At 40.5% G+C, this 14,048-nt stretch overlaps 1 protein-coding gene across 3 annotated transcripts in view; it reads right to left on the reverse strand.

The window, feature by feature from the left end:
* Positions 1-14,048, reverse strand: part of LOC143156555 (poly(rC)-binding protein 3-like) — a 548,870-nt gene that overhangs the window by 171,054 nt on the left and 363,768 nt on the right. For 2 of the 3 annotated variants that reach the window (XM_076330213.1, XM_076330217.1), the window contains exon 3: positions 12,275-12,376. The gene's annotated coding sequence lies outside the window, so the exon portion shown is untranslated. Of the gene's footprint in view, positions 1-594; positions 707-12,274; positions 12,377-14,048 lie in introns of those variants that run through there. The other variant, XM_076330216.1, reaches the window with a different exon arrangement.

Raw genomic sequence — 14,048 nt, forward strand, 5'->3', positions numbered from 1 at the left:
GTAATTAAAGTTGCACCTCATTATTTTCCAGAGCAAAACATAAATTAGCTGAGTGGCTGTATTTAATTCTTTAAGCAAAGCTGTAGGACTGGAATTTTGGGTCTCAGCTTTAATCAGAGAAACATTAAATTCTGCAAGGGTTAAAAGCTATATGAAGTTCCTGTTACATCACACGACTACTGATCTGGCTTTACTTGGAAGTACAGGTGCAACAGACTGAAATACTGTCTTTTATCACTCAGTGGGCAGTTTGAAGAATGGTGCAGAAAATGGGATGTGTTCCAGTCAACTGCAGAGAAGCTGTTGTACTCATTTTATAGATTAATAAGACATTTGGACAAAGATTTTGACAACAGAAACAATAAGTGAAACAGTTGCAGGCAGTATTATCTATGACAAAACATTTTGGAAGTTTTTTTAGCTTTTGTTTTATCAAATAACAGTTTAACAAAGAAGTTCTGTGATTTTTCATTTTGTTCCCAAGTATTTAATGACAAGCACAGCTCCAGAAGATATCTCTTACTATCCTTCTGGACTCTGATTTCTCATGCAGAATGAGTGTATCGAGGTTTTAATATTAAATAGTTTACTCACAGCACTTTCATTCAGATTCACATGCTAGTTTTCCTCCTTCATAAAAAGGCATTTTTGGATACATGGCTGAAGAGCCAATCCACAAAGTTGCCTTCCGAATGCAGCAGCTGAGCACAACGCACAATCCCAGAGTTATCCCTCTCGATACGCTCAGAGGAACGCATGAGTAACACTCTGCACCTCGTTCTGAGCATAATGGGGAATGCCATCCACGCCAGCAAGGCTGGAAAAAACTTTTTCCTGATTGGCTGCTCATCCCAAACTGCCTGGCAGAGGTTCGAAATATGCAATGCAGGGAAGTGATATTCTGTGGCATTCATTCAATTTACCTGCACTACACTCCAGGGAGCCATGCTATTAAACAACAGCTCCAGAGGGTCAATAAAGTTAACTTAATTAAATTGCTTTCCCTCCCACTCTTCCAACTAGCAAGATTTAGGGCACAGGGACACAGTGCTGCTTGTAAATGAAAGGATGATTTCGCTAATCATTTGCTGAAGAAAGACATATTTCTGTCAATAATTCTATACACAAAGCAGAGAGCTAATTTAAATTAAAACAATCATGTAGGATAAGGGGAGAGACAATACCTACTAATGAACGGCCATTAATATTTTTCAACCAGTGTCAATTAAATCCACTACTTACTTAAAAGTTAAATCTCAGAGATTGCACTTTTTGCTCCATAAAACTGAAATGACAATTGCTTCAGTGCAATGTTATAAAACATACTATCATTATTACAAGCACAATGAATACACATTCTTAATTTGCTGGGGACTGATCTAGTCCCTTTCCAGTCATTTCGACACATACAGTCTCACTGCCTTGCAAGAGTCATGTTTTAGGAGTCTCTAGTCTGTCCTTTTCTATGGCAGTACACAGAAAATATCACCAATAACTAAGGACAACAAACAAACTTTACAGTTAAGCCAATGTTTGCAGATTATTTGCAACCTTATCATACTTTCAAATCCTCAGTCTGAAACCTCTGAGGCTGCTTGTCTCTTTGAGGCTACAGGTTTTGAAAAGCTACAATTAAACTGATGTGGCTGTTTCGCAAAGTGATATTTAGGTATTCTTATTCCTTTTTCCTCAGAAACTCTACTACTTGTTCATTCGGAAAACAGACCTGCTTTTTGGCAGGAGTTGCCCTGATGTTACATGAGCACCCTCTGCTCTGTCTCTTGAGTGTTTCCAGCTTTGCCCCAAAGCTCTCTTTGCGTACGTTGAGCAAAAGCATGCCAAGCACTGGCAGCTAGACTCTCTAAAGATTTCTTCCGTGCTGTTTATAATCTATTCCCTCTGAGCTTTTACTTGCAAGTAAATGGGTCTTTTTTGTTTCTTTTCTTCAAATATCTTTACTGTTTCCTATGAATAGCAAGATCTTGGAGCTGGTCTGAGTTCTTATAAGCAAGTGAAGAGAGAGGGACGTTTGCAAAGGCACGTAGGCACAGTTTAATTTAGGAAGTATGAAAATACATGACAAGGCAGAAACAAGTCCCTTTATGTCCTCATAGCCAGTTCTTGCAGTACAGGCGGTCTCTCCATAAACCTGTCTGCCATGGGCTCTGAGACTGTCCTTTCCTCCTAGAGCTCAAATCCTCCTCCAAAGTGTTGGGTTTGCTGCTCTTTGTTCTACTCTGACTCCATCCATCCAGTGCAAGTGAAGGTCCAAACCAGTGAAATCACCAAGCTGAGTAGCCTTATGGTAGAGTCCTTTCTCTGCTTTTCATACTGGTTATTTTGTCTCTTATTTCTTCACAGCACAAGCTGGAATGGCAACAGCCTTCCTGCACATCCTCTCCCAGTATTTCAGAAAGAAGCCCAGGGAGAGAGCATTACTCACACAGATTTGAATGTCACTCAGTAAGAACTCCCACTGAATACCATAAGACAAAACTAAGATTAAACAAATTATTTACTGTGATTAGGAGTGTCAGAATTCAGGTGGAATGAACAGCCATTTGACTGCTTCATATTCCAGGATGTGTTACTTCATCAATGCCTTGTCAAAGCTGAGAGTCCACAATGAAAAATGCATATACCAATACAAACATTAAATAACTAGGCTGAGAAATTTAATATAAAACTAAAAATCACCTATCTAGGGAACCGTCTGTCAAAGAGACCGAATTAATTTAAATTAATGGCACAATGCAGTGGAAAGGTGGTCAGGATGCTGAGCGCTGTAGGGTCAGAGTCAGGAGGTCTGGTGGGATTGCCTATCCCTCTCCTCACAAAATTTCTGCAGCACCCAGGGGTGATGCCCTTGACCTCCAGGAGGGGAGGGTGATACTCAGCTGCGCCCAGTGCACCTTCCCACTGACAGATCTCAGCCTCGGAGAAAGAGAGCTCTATTCACAGCATCCAGAGATGCCAGGAAGGGGAGGGAGGAATCTCTTGTAGCACAACTGTGACCTTTTGGCTAGGACTGAATACACTGAATAAGACCCTTCTGGAAGTAGAAGGGTGAAGAAAAGGGAAGTTTCTGTTATAGAACAAATAGCATTTAAATGGAAATCTTCCCTTTTTTTGACCAGTTTAACTCCATATGGCAGCATAAAATAATTCAATATTATAGTCATTATATTCACACATTTTCTTTTCCTTTTTTTCCCTCAATTCCCCAAGCCTGATGAAGTTCTGGCCAGGAGACAGATGCTCTGCACTTTTATTGCAATATATAAATCTCAGCGAATAGTAAGAAAACTACAACCATTAACAAAAAAAGAAAGAAAGAGAAAAAAAAAATAGGAAGACAGTTTTCTTAGGATAATTAAATGGCTTGGTTTTTTCCCAATGAACTACTTCTGGCTTTTTGCTCATTTGTACCCTGACAAGACAGGCAAAGAATGTGTCTGTATCTGCCTAATAAGCACTGTTATCTTTTAACTGGTTATTAGTACTACAATACAAAAATAATATTAAAGTTGAGCTATATAGGACTGCATTTAGCCAAGCCTGCTCTTAATCTGGACTGGGTCTGCCCTGTCATATCAGAATCAGGAAATCATAGTTTGGAAGTGGCACTCCTCCTTAAAAAGACACTAAACACTCGCTCTCTGCCCCAAATTCTTTGGGCTGTCAGGAATTTGTAGCCCTTTGCCAGAGCCCCAGGAGGAGCTGCTGGAGGCAGGGTGTCACAGACATACACCATAGCCCCAGGGATCCCAGCTGCAGCCACATGGATTTCTTCTATTTTTAATGTTGTGGGTGATGCAGCGTTAGCCTGTTCTGCAGCCAAAGGGCTGAGACAGGCGCGCTGACCCTACAGACCCTCCCAGGCCAGGCTCCTGCGCTCACTGTGAGGGCTGCTGCTGGGCATCCATGTTTTGTGCCTGCAGGAGGAGGCTGGGGGACCCAAATCTCAAAGGCTCAGCTCCCTCTGCCCACTGGAGAGCAGGAGCTGAGCAGCAAGAGCAGCAGCCTGTGTACTGTAAGGAGCAGAGACCACTTGCTTCACTTACAGGAATGAGGACTGAAGTTCACAGTCATCCTGCCTACCTTTAGGCACTTAACCAAAGCTCCATTCATAGAATCATAGAATCATTAAGGTTGGAAAAGACCTCTAAGATCATCGAGTCCAACCGTCAACCCAACACCACCAGGCCCACTAAACCATGTCCCTAAGCGCCTCATCTACACGTCTTTTAAATACCTCCAGGGATGGGGACTCAACCACTTCCCTGGGCAGCCTGGTCCAATGTTTAACCACTCTTTCAGGAAAGAAATTTTTCCTCACGTCCAATCTAAACCTCCCCTGACGCAACTTGAGGCCATTTCCTCTCGTCCTATCGCTAGTTACTTGGGAGAAGAGACCAACACCCACCTCGCTACAACCTCCTTTCAGGTAGTTGTAGAGAACGATGAGGTCTCCCCTCAGCCTCCTTTTCTCCAGGCTAAACAACCCCAGTTCCCTCAGCCGCTCCTCAGAAGACTTGTTCTCCAGACCCCTCACCAGCCTCGTTGCCCTTCTCTGGACACGCTCCAGCACCTCAATGTCCTTCTTGTAGTGAGGGGCCCAAAACTGAACACAGTATTCAAGGTGCGGCCTCACCAGTGCCGAGTACAGGGGCACGATCACTTCCCTACTCCTGCTGGCCACACTATGTCTGATACAGGCCAGGATGCCATTGGCCTTCTTGGCCGCCTGGGCACACTGCCGGCTCATGTTCAGCTGGCTGTCGACCAACACCCCCAGGTCCTTTTCCGACAGGCAGCTTTCCAGCCACTCTTCCCCAAGCCTGTAGCGCTGTATGGGGTTGTTGTGGCTAAAGTGCAGGACCCGGCACTTGGCCTTGTTGAATCTCACACAGTTGGCTTCCACCCATCGATCCAGCCTGTCCAGGTCCCTCTGCAGAGCCTTCCTACCCCCGAGCAGATCAACACTGCTTCATTCAGGAGAACAGTTACCTGCACCTGACAACGGGGAGAAACAGACACCTCCGAAGGCCCACTCAGACCTTAAATGGACCAGTGTCCCTCGAGGTGTTGCCCTCCCAGTACTCATTCTCTATGTTAACTGGAAGAGCCTAAGGTGATGGTACCTCTAAACTTAGGACCCTCAGCTGGATGCCAGAAGTAAGGCAGATGTGGGTCCATGGGATCTTTGAGGAACAAGAGAGACTGTGAGGATGAGAGCAATGATTATGGCACCCGATACTGCGGCAGGACTCATCTCCTCCTATCACCCTGAGCACCCCTGCAAAAGGGTCCCCTTTGTGGGGACCCTTGTGTAACTGCAGCTCAGGCTGTTTCACTTGCCCCGACTAGCAGGTACGGGGAGTGCTCGATGCCCCACACCCAGGTACTACCTGGCCACAGCAGAAATGCTGGCCTGGATCAGGCCTGGGTCCACAGCCACATTTCTGGGGAGGAAGACAGAGCTGCGAAGAGCTTCCCACTGCTGCAGGGGGGAAGGTGCCGCCCATGGGTTCAGCATCGAGCATGAGTGGCAAAGACAGGCAATACCTGCTCCAGCACAAAGTCTCTGAGGGGAAAGGTAACCCCTGAATACAGTTTTAACACACCTGAACTGGGGCAAATTTCTGCCTTTTTGTGTCCAGTGCCACTGGTGTTTCTTGCCTGATTAGAGGTTCCCTAAAACTGAACTCCTCATTCAGCTGTCCCCTCTGCCATCCCTCCAACCAGGTGACTGTGACCCTTCATTTTTACTCATGCATTCACCTGCAAAACTCTGAATTAGCAAAGACAGGTGTCACAGGTGCTTAGCATCTCCCGTGGCCAAGATCTTTATTTGTTATACCTGTCAGCCCAGTCAATGAATGAGTGCTGTATCACACTGTGGGCAAGCATATTCCTTCCTGCCAACGTCAAAAGCATATCTATCTATTCAGCAATGCTCTACGCTGAGCAACTGCCATGCTGTGGGGAAAGAAGATTGTGATCAGCACCATTTGTCTACATAATTGCATTTGTTACTGGACAATTGTTGGGTCAGAGGGTCACTTTTTATTTATAGTCTTTCTACGTTCATCTGAATTTTCCTGTGCCTTTTCCCATACCAAAGATTGTGATGCCATTTGGCTTCATACTGCAGGAAGTCTGCTAGAAATCTGAGAAAAAATATCTGAAAGTAAATCCATTACACTCGATTGAACAGAATTTTACATTAAGGAGCTGGAAAGGCGCCTCAGATTCAAGGTGCATTTCTAGGAAAAAAGAAAGACCACATACTTATTTAGCTTCTTTTTTCTTCATATTGTGTAACTTCTATTTCTAGTAAAAGATATTGAATTCTGCTAATGGTTTACATGGAATTATATATATGGAAGATGAAGATCTATACATTTTCAAGGTTAGCTTTCAATTAGTCCTTTATTAACAACACTACCAAACAGAACTCAAATATACTTGCCTGTAAAGACTGAAACAAAAAAGTGTATGTCCCCCTTATATCTTAGTGTCCATATAATCTGGTTCTGAAATTCCCTAAATGAGAAAAAATATTTGTTTTCTTTATAATAAGAATTCTGTTTATTTTCACAAAGATATTGCATAGTATTTTGCCTTTTTGTTATGCTTATTAAATAAACACATCAACATCTAAGTGTAACACACTTGTTGCCTTAGGCAAGCCACTATTTCACCACTTTAACACTTCAAGGGTTTCCAAATAATCTTGCCAAGTAGAGCTGCTTGCTTCATTTTCCATTGTCCTGCAGGCAGCCTGGGTAGAAATTCATGCATCATTTTTTAATACAAGAATGGATTTTGCTCAAACTGTTTTTCTAACTAGATGCATTTTTTTTCAGATTAAATATATATTTTTATTTAAAAGTGGGGTCATTTAAGGTTAAACATGAAATTTTAACAATGTACTGCCAAACTTCTTAAATTCCATAATTCGATTTACCTTAAATAACATGCAGTATTCAAGTGTTACATATCTGTTGGTAAGGATTTGCTGACCATCAAACCACTGAGCTGGGAGAGTTTGAGTGACTGGAGAAAATGGTCTCTGACAAAGTGTTCAGTTCAAGTTTGATAGCTGCATCTTGCTCTGCAGGTGCAGAGAAGGTATTTTCTTCACTTTATTCAGGCTAGCTCTGTTCAATACCTAGTTCATGCAAAGCTATCTCTTGAGAGCTGATAAATGCAGAAAACCTTACTTTCTACTGTAGGTAAAAGCTCCATGGCAGGGGCTGAAATCTGCTAATTCTAAAATCTTGCAGGACACAGTAAACAGAAAAAACCACACAGTTCTCTTTACTCAATAAAAAGAATGATTAATTTGCTAATAAATCAGCTTAATATAAGTAATAAATAAAACAAATATGCAGTAAGTGTGAAATGTCATTCATTGGTTTCTAAGATAACAAAAGGTAAAAATCAGGAATCTGAATAAATATATCAGGAGTTTTATATAATTGCCTAAGTGCAACTTAATATAGCTCCACCTTTATAAACAGAAGTACCTAATGTAAACGAAGTAGCAAAGTAATCTGGTATATGATATTCTCACAGCAGTGGAACAGGACTGACTATAGTGATCAAGGACTTTTCTCCCATCACCATTTTGACCATGGGAATTATGCTGCCAGTCAACAATACTGTAAGCAAGGAGAATATGATGTAAAAGGAAATTACCCACTCTTATTTGGGTAATAATATACTTCACAGTCTAGGTTATCAAACAAGTGAGGTCACACACCTTATTATTTACTGCTACACTGTGGCAGAAAACCAAAATACTTTAATGATACCAACTGAGAAGAAACAACCCTTTTCCAGGAAACTAATTAAAAAGTAAAGGCATGAAAGAAAGACAGTGTGATGATTTCAGTTACGTTCCTTGCTTGCTTTTTTCCATGGTGAGGCCATCAAATCGGCTCTCGGCTTCTTTTAAAAAAACCAAAGCAGACCGAGCTCTTCAAATCGGTTGCAGACATTTTCTTCAGTGTACTAATGATTTCTGTGGCCCTCTTCTGACCCCCTCTGATGTTTTCAACACCCTTTCTTAAAGCAGGGGCACTAAAACACAGTCTTCTAGCATCAGTCTCACCAAAGCCAGACTTATGACTAAAGCAATGATCTCCATTCTATGTAATCAATTTTCTCACTTGAGTTGCTTATCTGCTGTGATTCCTGAAATATTTCCCTCAAAGGTTAGGACTCCTTAGAACACAATTCCTCTTTCTCTCAATGACACTATTAGTATTTAGCCTTAAATTCAGTATTTCGCTTTATATAGATGGACTGGGGTTACCAAGCAACCCAGGTTGCTTGCTATAGCAAGTGGCCTGGACTCTTTGTATCGTTCGCAAATTTCATTGACAGCAGTATTCTGTCAGCTTCCAGGTTGTCTGAAAAACACTGAAAACATACATCTGGTTGTGAACCTTGTTGAAACCTGCTGCAAATGCCTTCCCTCAATTATGACTCCTCATGCCAAGTATTTTCTGTGATGTGCTCATTTAGCATGTGCTCTATTGACATTGTGTAGGGTTAAATATTGAATAGATTGAAGTAAACTCTAATAAATACTTTGCCTGGGAATATTGTAAAGCCAAGGTAGCTGAAAGGTACTGTAATCAGAGGTGAGGGACTAGGGTTCAAATACTACTTTGTAGAAGAGGGACTTGACCCTGTGACTGTTACAATTCTGTACTACAAAATAAAAGGAGATATGACAACCACTACTTCTACCTATGCTGTGAACCTGCCTATCCTTCTCCTTTGCTTTTGTAACATCTGCCTCAAAACATAATGTTGTAAGTTAAAATCAATTAATTGCCTAAACCCAAATGGAGCCTCTTCCCCCCATCTCAAAAAGAAACCCTCCTTTTTCTCCGTTCAGATTGATTCATTATTTATTATTTATTTCCTGGGTTGATGAAGTGATAAATCAGTTTTGTGCACAGTCCTGATATGCTTAATGCCACAGAGATTCAGTAATTCAATTATTGGGCTTGGATTCATTGTGTGAAATGGCCTCAGCTTCCTTACGGTCTGCTTTTCATGGTAAACAGGACAGAGCTTCAAAACTGCATCTTAGAGACAAATCCAAGAATTGAAGCTGTTGGCTCTAGCCTGTCTTTTCTCTTAGTAAAATCCAAGTGGATGGTCAATTAAGTAGATACAGAAACTCATATTGTTATAAACACCTCTAACACATTACAGTCCAGACTGGAAAGTGAACCACACAAAAATGCAGATAATTAGAAGAGAGATCACTTAGTAACAGGTGCTGTATTTAGTAAATCTACTTCCTGGGAAGAGAGAAATGTAAGTCATGACCCTGTGTTCCTTTAAGACCCCAAATAAAGTTTCAAAAGTTTGGCTACATGCTTATAGCCAAAACACCTGAAAAGCAAGCAAGCAAGCAATTAGAAAGAAGGAAGATGATTTTGCACTTGTGAAAACAATAAAAATTGAGAAAAATCCTACAATTTCATCTGCTTGTGTAGAATGTGAAATTTCAGATGTTCAATTTATAGCTTCTAATAAAATTACATTTAAGTAATTGTCCTGGTTTTGGCAGGGATAGAGTTAATTTCCTTCCTAGTAGCTGGTACAGTGCTGTGTTTTGGATTTAGGGTGAGAACAATGTTGATAACTCACCAATGGTTTAGTTGCTGCTAAGTAGTGCTTACACTAGTCAAGGACTTTTCAGCTTCCCATGCTCTACCGACTGAGTAGTCTGGGGGGGCACAAGAAGCTGGGAGGGGACAGAGCCGGGACAGCTGACCCCAGCTGACCAAAGGGATATTCCATACCGTGTGACATCATGCTCAGCATATAAAGCTGGGGGAAGAAGAAGGAAGGGGGGGACGTTTGGAGTGATGGCGTTTGTCTTCCCAAGTAACCATTACGCGTGATGGAGCCCTGCTTTCCTGGAGATGGCTGAACACCTGCCTGCCCATGGGAAGGAGTGAATGAATTCCTTGGTTTGCTTTGCTTGCGTGAACGCCTTTTGCTTTACCTATTAACCTGCCTTTACCTCAATCCACGAGTTTTCTCACTTTTACCCTTCTGATTCTCTCCCTCTTCCCACCAGGGGGGAGTGAGCGAGCAGCTGTGTGGTGCTTAGTTGCCTGCTAAGATTAAACCACGACAGTAATAAAAATAATATAAACTCAAATATTTTTATTCTTGTATTTTCACTAGTTTATGTGAGCAGTTATTAAATAATGCATATTCTTTGTATCACTTTTTCTTCTTTTATATGAAATAATACACCAGAAGTCTTTTATTTTGGAGACTACAGGTAGCTAAACTTGCTTAATTATGATATATGAGGTAATGAAATATGAGATACTGTATGACTTAAGTTCAATGCATTTTCTTCATCTTTATCTTAGAAATATGCAGTGCCAAAAAGTGACAATGGCCTAAAATTTCATTACCTGTCATACACAGGATGATCAAATATCATTGCCAAAGCTGAGCCAGCCTATAACCAGGCACTGAGTTTTATAAAATCCATCAGATACACTGAAGTGGAGTATATTCCAACAAGAAGCAAATAACATATTTACAGTAACTATATGAAACCACGAAGAAAGATGGAGTGTGGTAGTGATATGAGAATCTTCATTGCTATTTTGGTGGAGCAGTCTCTGGAAATATAAATATATATATATATATTTTTATATATATATATATATATATATATAAAAATATATATATATATATAAAAGATCCCTCACTTAAGAAGCTAGGATGAGTGGACTCCATTTTTTAGGAATAATTTTGCATTTTAAAATGTAGTTTCTTATAAACCTTATTCTTTATGAACAGGAAAACTTTAAGAAGTTCTGAAGTTCTCCTTCAACAAATCCTGAACAGAAAGGAGCTTTCTTTTCTGTTCCTCTTAGTAAACAGTAAGGATCCTCTTTCTTCCCCTTCCTATGCAAGTTGTTCTTTTTCCTCTCTGCTTTTACTGATCCTACCAGCCCTTCTGATACTCTTTCTTCTAACTGTAGAGGCTATCCTCAGACACTACTATTTCCAGCAGTTTCCAAATTCTTCCAGCTTCCTTTTCCTAAGTCCAGTAAGGACTGTTAAATATTTTTATTTTTCCCTTTCTATAAGATGTCTGATATTTTTGTGAGATACCATCTTTGTAATTGTCTCTGAGTTTTCATCTTGGGCTTCACTCAGATTGGGAGGAGTAACAACTTGTAGGTTACTTTAAAAAGCTTTAAAAACTTTGAAAAGGAGTTTTATCTTGTTCCTTTAGAATTGAAGCCAAGGATCAGACAAGCTCCTCTTCCCATTTCCCAATATAGCCACAACAGTGTCCAGGAAATCTAACAATAATGGGAGGAGAAAAATAAAGTCCAAAGACCCTTTTCAAGGCTTGAGTTCCCCATTTTACACCAGTTTACCTTTGGGGTAGTACGGTATGATGTATCAAGCCTGCACAGGCATGAGAAGGTTTAAGGGCAAAGGTCTACATTTTGGGGAATGCAGGGGAATTTGAGAAAGACAATGCAGAGTAGGTAGGAGAAAGCAAGTCAGGTATTGCTGCAATATAGATAATAACCATAGTTACGGAAACGATTTATATTAAAAGGCTATTCTAGTATAACCTGTTGTACTAGGTGGACTGCACTGCTTAAGGTCCTGATTTAAATGTGGTGTTAGCAAACTCCTGATGTAGTACAAGTCTGAGACTAAGCAGCTCAACCTTTCAAAGAGTAGGACATGCAGAGGGAGCACAGGAGACTAAATGGGCAAAGGAGGCGTATGACCACAGTTTTTGTATCCACGTGAATCCTGGAGAACTTTAGGGTCCCATTTACTACAATGAGTAACCTCTGGATGCCCCCAAGAAGAAGAAGAGCCCACTGCAAATGGATAAGCATTTCCAGACCCAGATGCCACACAATTCTAGTGACAGAAAAAAGGCTTTAACCATTTAACCTTTTACCAGGGAAAAGCCCCCAAACATCTAGAGATACGACTACAGTCCCACTGGCATTACAAGTTGGAATAATCAGGTGATCCAGTACTTCATCTCAATTATATCTGTGATACTGATAGGTTTCACTGTAGCTGGGAAAGATTAAGATCACTTTCATACTGTTCAATTTGCACTCATATTCAGCTGGCCCAGAAAATGAATATGGTAGTCCGTATAATAAATACAAGGATAAAATACAAGCCAGGAATACAGGAGAGAAAACAAAAGTGAGAATGAAGAACTTACTTGTGAGAAGACCAGTGATATTTAAAAAAACTGCTGTCGTTGGTCAGTTTTTGCAGTCACTCTGCGATCTCAAAGAAGAAATCTAAAGGTATTGAGTACGCTCTGAAAATAAGAAGAATGAAGGACTTAGTAATTATATCACCTATCAAATACTAAAACAAAACTTGTCCAAAATAACTTGCTTTCCCATTTTATGGGGTTATTAATTCATAAAATAATTTTTTATTCCACCACTGAATCTCTGCAGAGAGTTTATGGGCTTCTACCAGTTGAACTGCTCAGATCAGGCTTCCTGGAGTGCACAGGGAATCAAAACAACAGGAAGAGTAATTATTTAATGTATTCTCTTGCATACTTACATTTCTAAGCTGTTCCAGTTGTGAGAGAACAGTGAAAATGAAAAAGGCCTGGCTCCTTTCTCGTTTGATAAACCAATATGCTGGAGTAAATGACTTTCCAAAACAGGCACATAAAATCATGTCCCTAAATGTCTTTCAAACAATTGACTAGAATTCGTTGGCTGTCTTTTGGACTAGTTCATGTATTTGGCCTCCTTATTTGTGATCTAATAGCTGAGGATGTCCCTTTGTACTCACAATGTTATTCTGCATTTCAAGTCTAGCTTTGTAATTTCCAATTGTCCTTAATGGACAGTCCAGTTGACTGAGTCAAGGAGCCGTCTCAGCTCTCCAGATAAAAATGAAACTGAGAGACTGGGAGATGACCAATGCTTCCATCTATGTAGACTGTGGGGGAAGGAGGTCGAGGTGTTGGGAATGAAGGAGTGAAGTTGAGCTTGGGAAAAAGAAGGGGTGGAGGGAAGGTGTTTTTAGTGTTTGTTTCTCACCACCCTACTCTATTTTTAATTGGCAATAAATTAAATTAATTTTCCCCGAGTCGACTCTGGTTTTTTGCCCATGATGGTAATTGGTGAGTTATCTCCTTGTCTTTGTCTCAACCCATGAGATTTTCTGTCTTATTTTCTCTCCCTGGTCTGTTGAGAAGGGGAAGTGAGAAAGCAGCTGGATGGGTGCCTGGCTGTTGGCCAAGGTCAAACCACCACAGCTATAAAATAAAGTTTCCATCGCTGATCTCTCCCAGACCAGCAGGACTGAGACTGGAATGGAAAAAGAAGCCATACAAAGAAAACTCTGCCTATAATGCATGGGAATAACAGAATTAATAAGGAACAGAACTCCTCCTCAGAGCAAACTGTGTTAACAGGAAATCTTCAAAAACCCCTAGCTTCTGTACTGTAGTACAGCCACAGATTTGAAAACAAGATCTTGTTAACAAGCAAAAAGTCAAATGACTCATATTCCATGAAAGGAGAGTGCTGAAAACCTCATTTAAGAAAGATGTCTGCTTGTGATATGATACTGAGGTCTTTTTGGCCCATTAAGAGATTTTTGACGATGAACATTGAAATGTAACACAGCAAGTGTTTTAAAGTCAGAGATGAGACTGATCCACTTGCAGTAATATATTTATTATATATAAACCTTTCACAGCTAGGTTTTAACAATCCTGAGATGATTTATTTAATTCCAGATTTCATTAAGCTCCAGAACTCCATCTTAGCAACCATTATGGTAGTAATAACACATTTCGGCTATGAAAAAAATTGAAGGGTTATGCTTCTCTATCTGATATTGAAGACTATGGGATGAAATCTTCATTGAGTTAGTACAGCAAAGGATTATGCATTTGTTTGGATTCCTTCAGTTTTGATCAGGATATGCCTTACAGTGGCAAAATTAACAAAACCATCTTA

Source organism: Aptenodytes patagonicus, chromosome 2 (genome assembly GCF_965638725.1).
Source record: "Aptenodytes patagonicus chromosome 2, bAptPat1.pri.cur, whole genome shotgun sequence".
Classification (NCBI taxonomy): domain Eukaryota; kingdom Metazoa; phylum Chordata; class Aves; order Sphenisciformes; family Spheniscidae; genus Aptenodytes; species Aptenodytes patagonicus.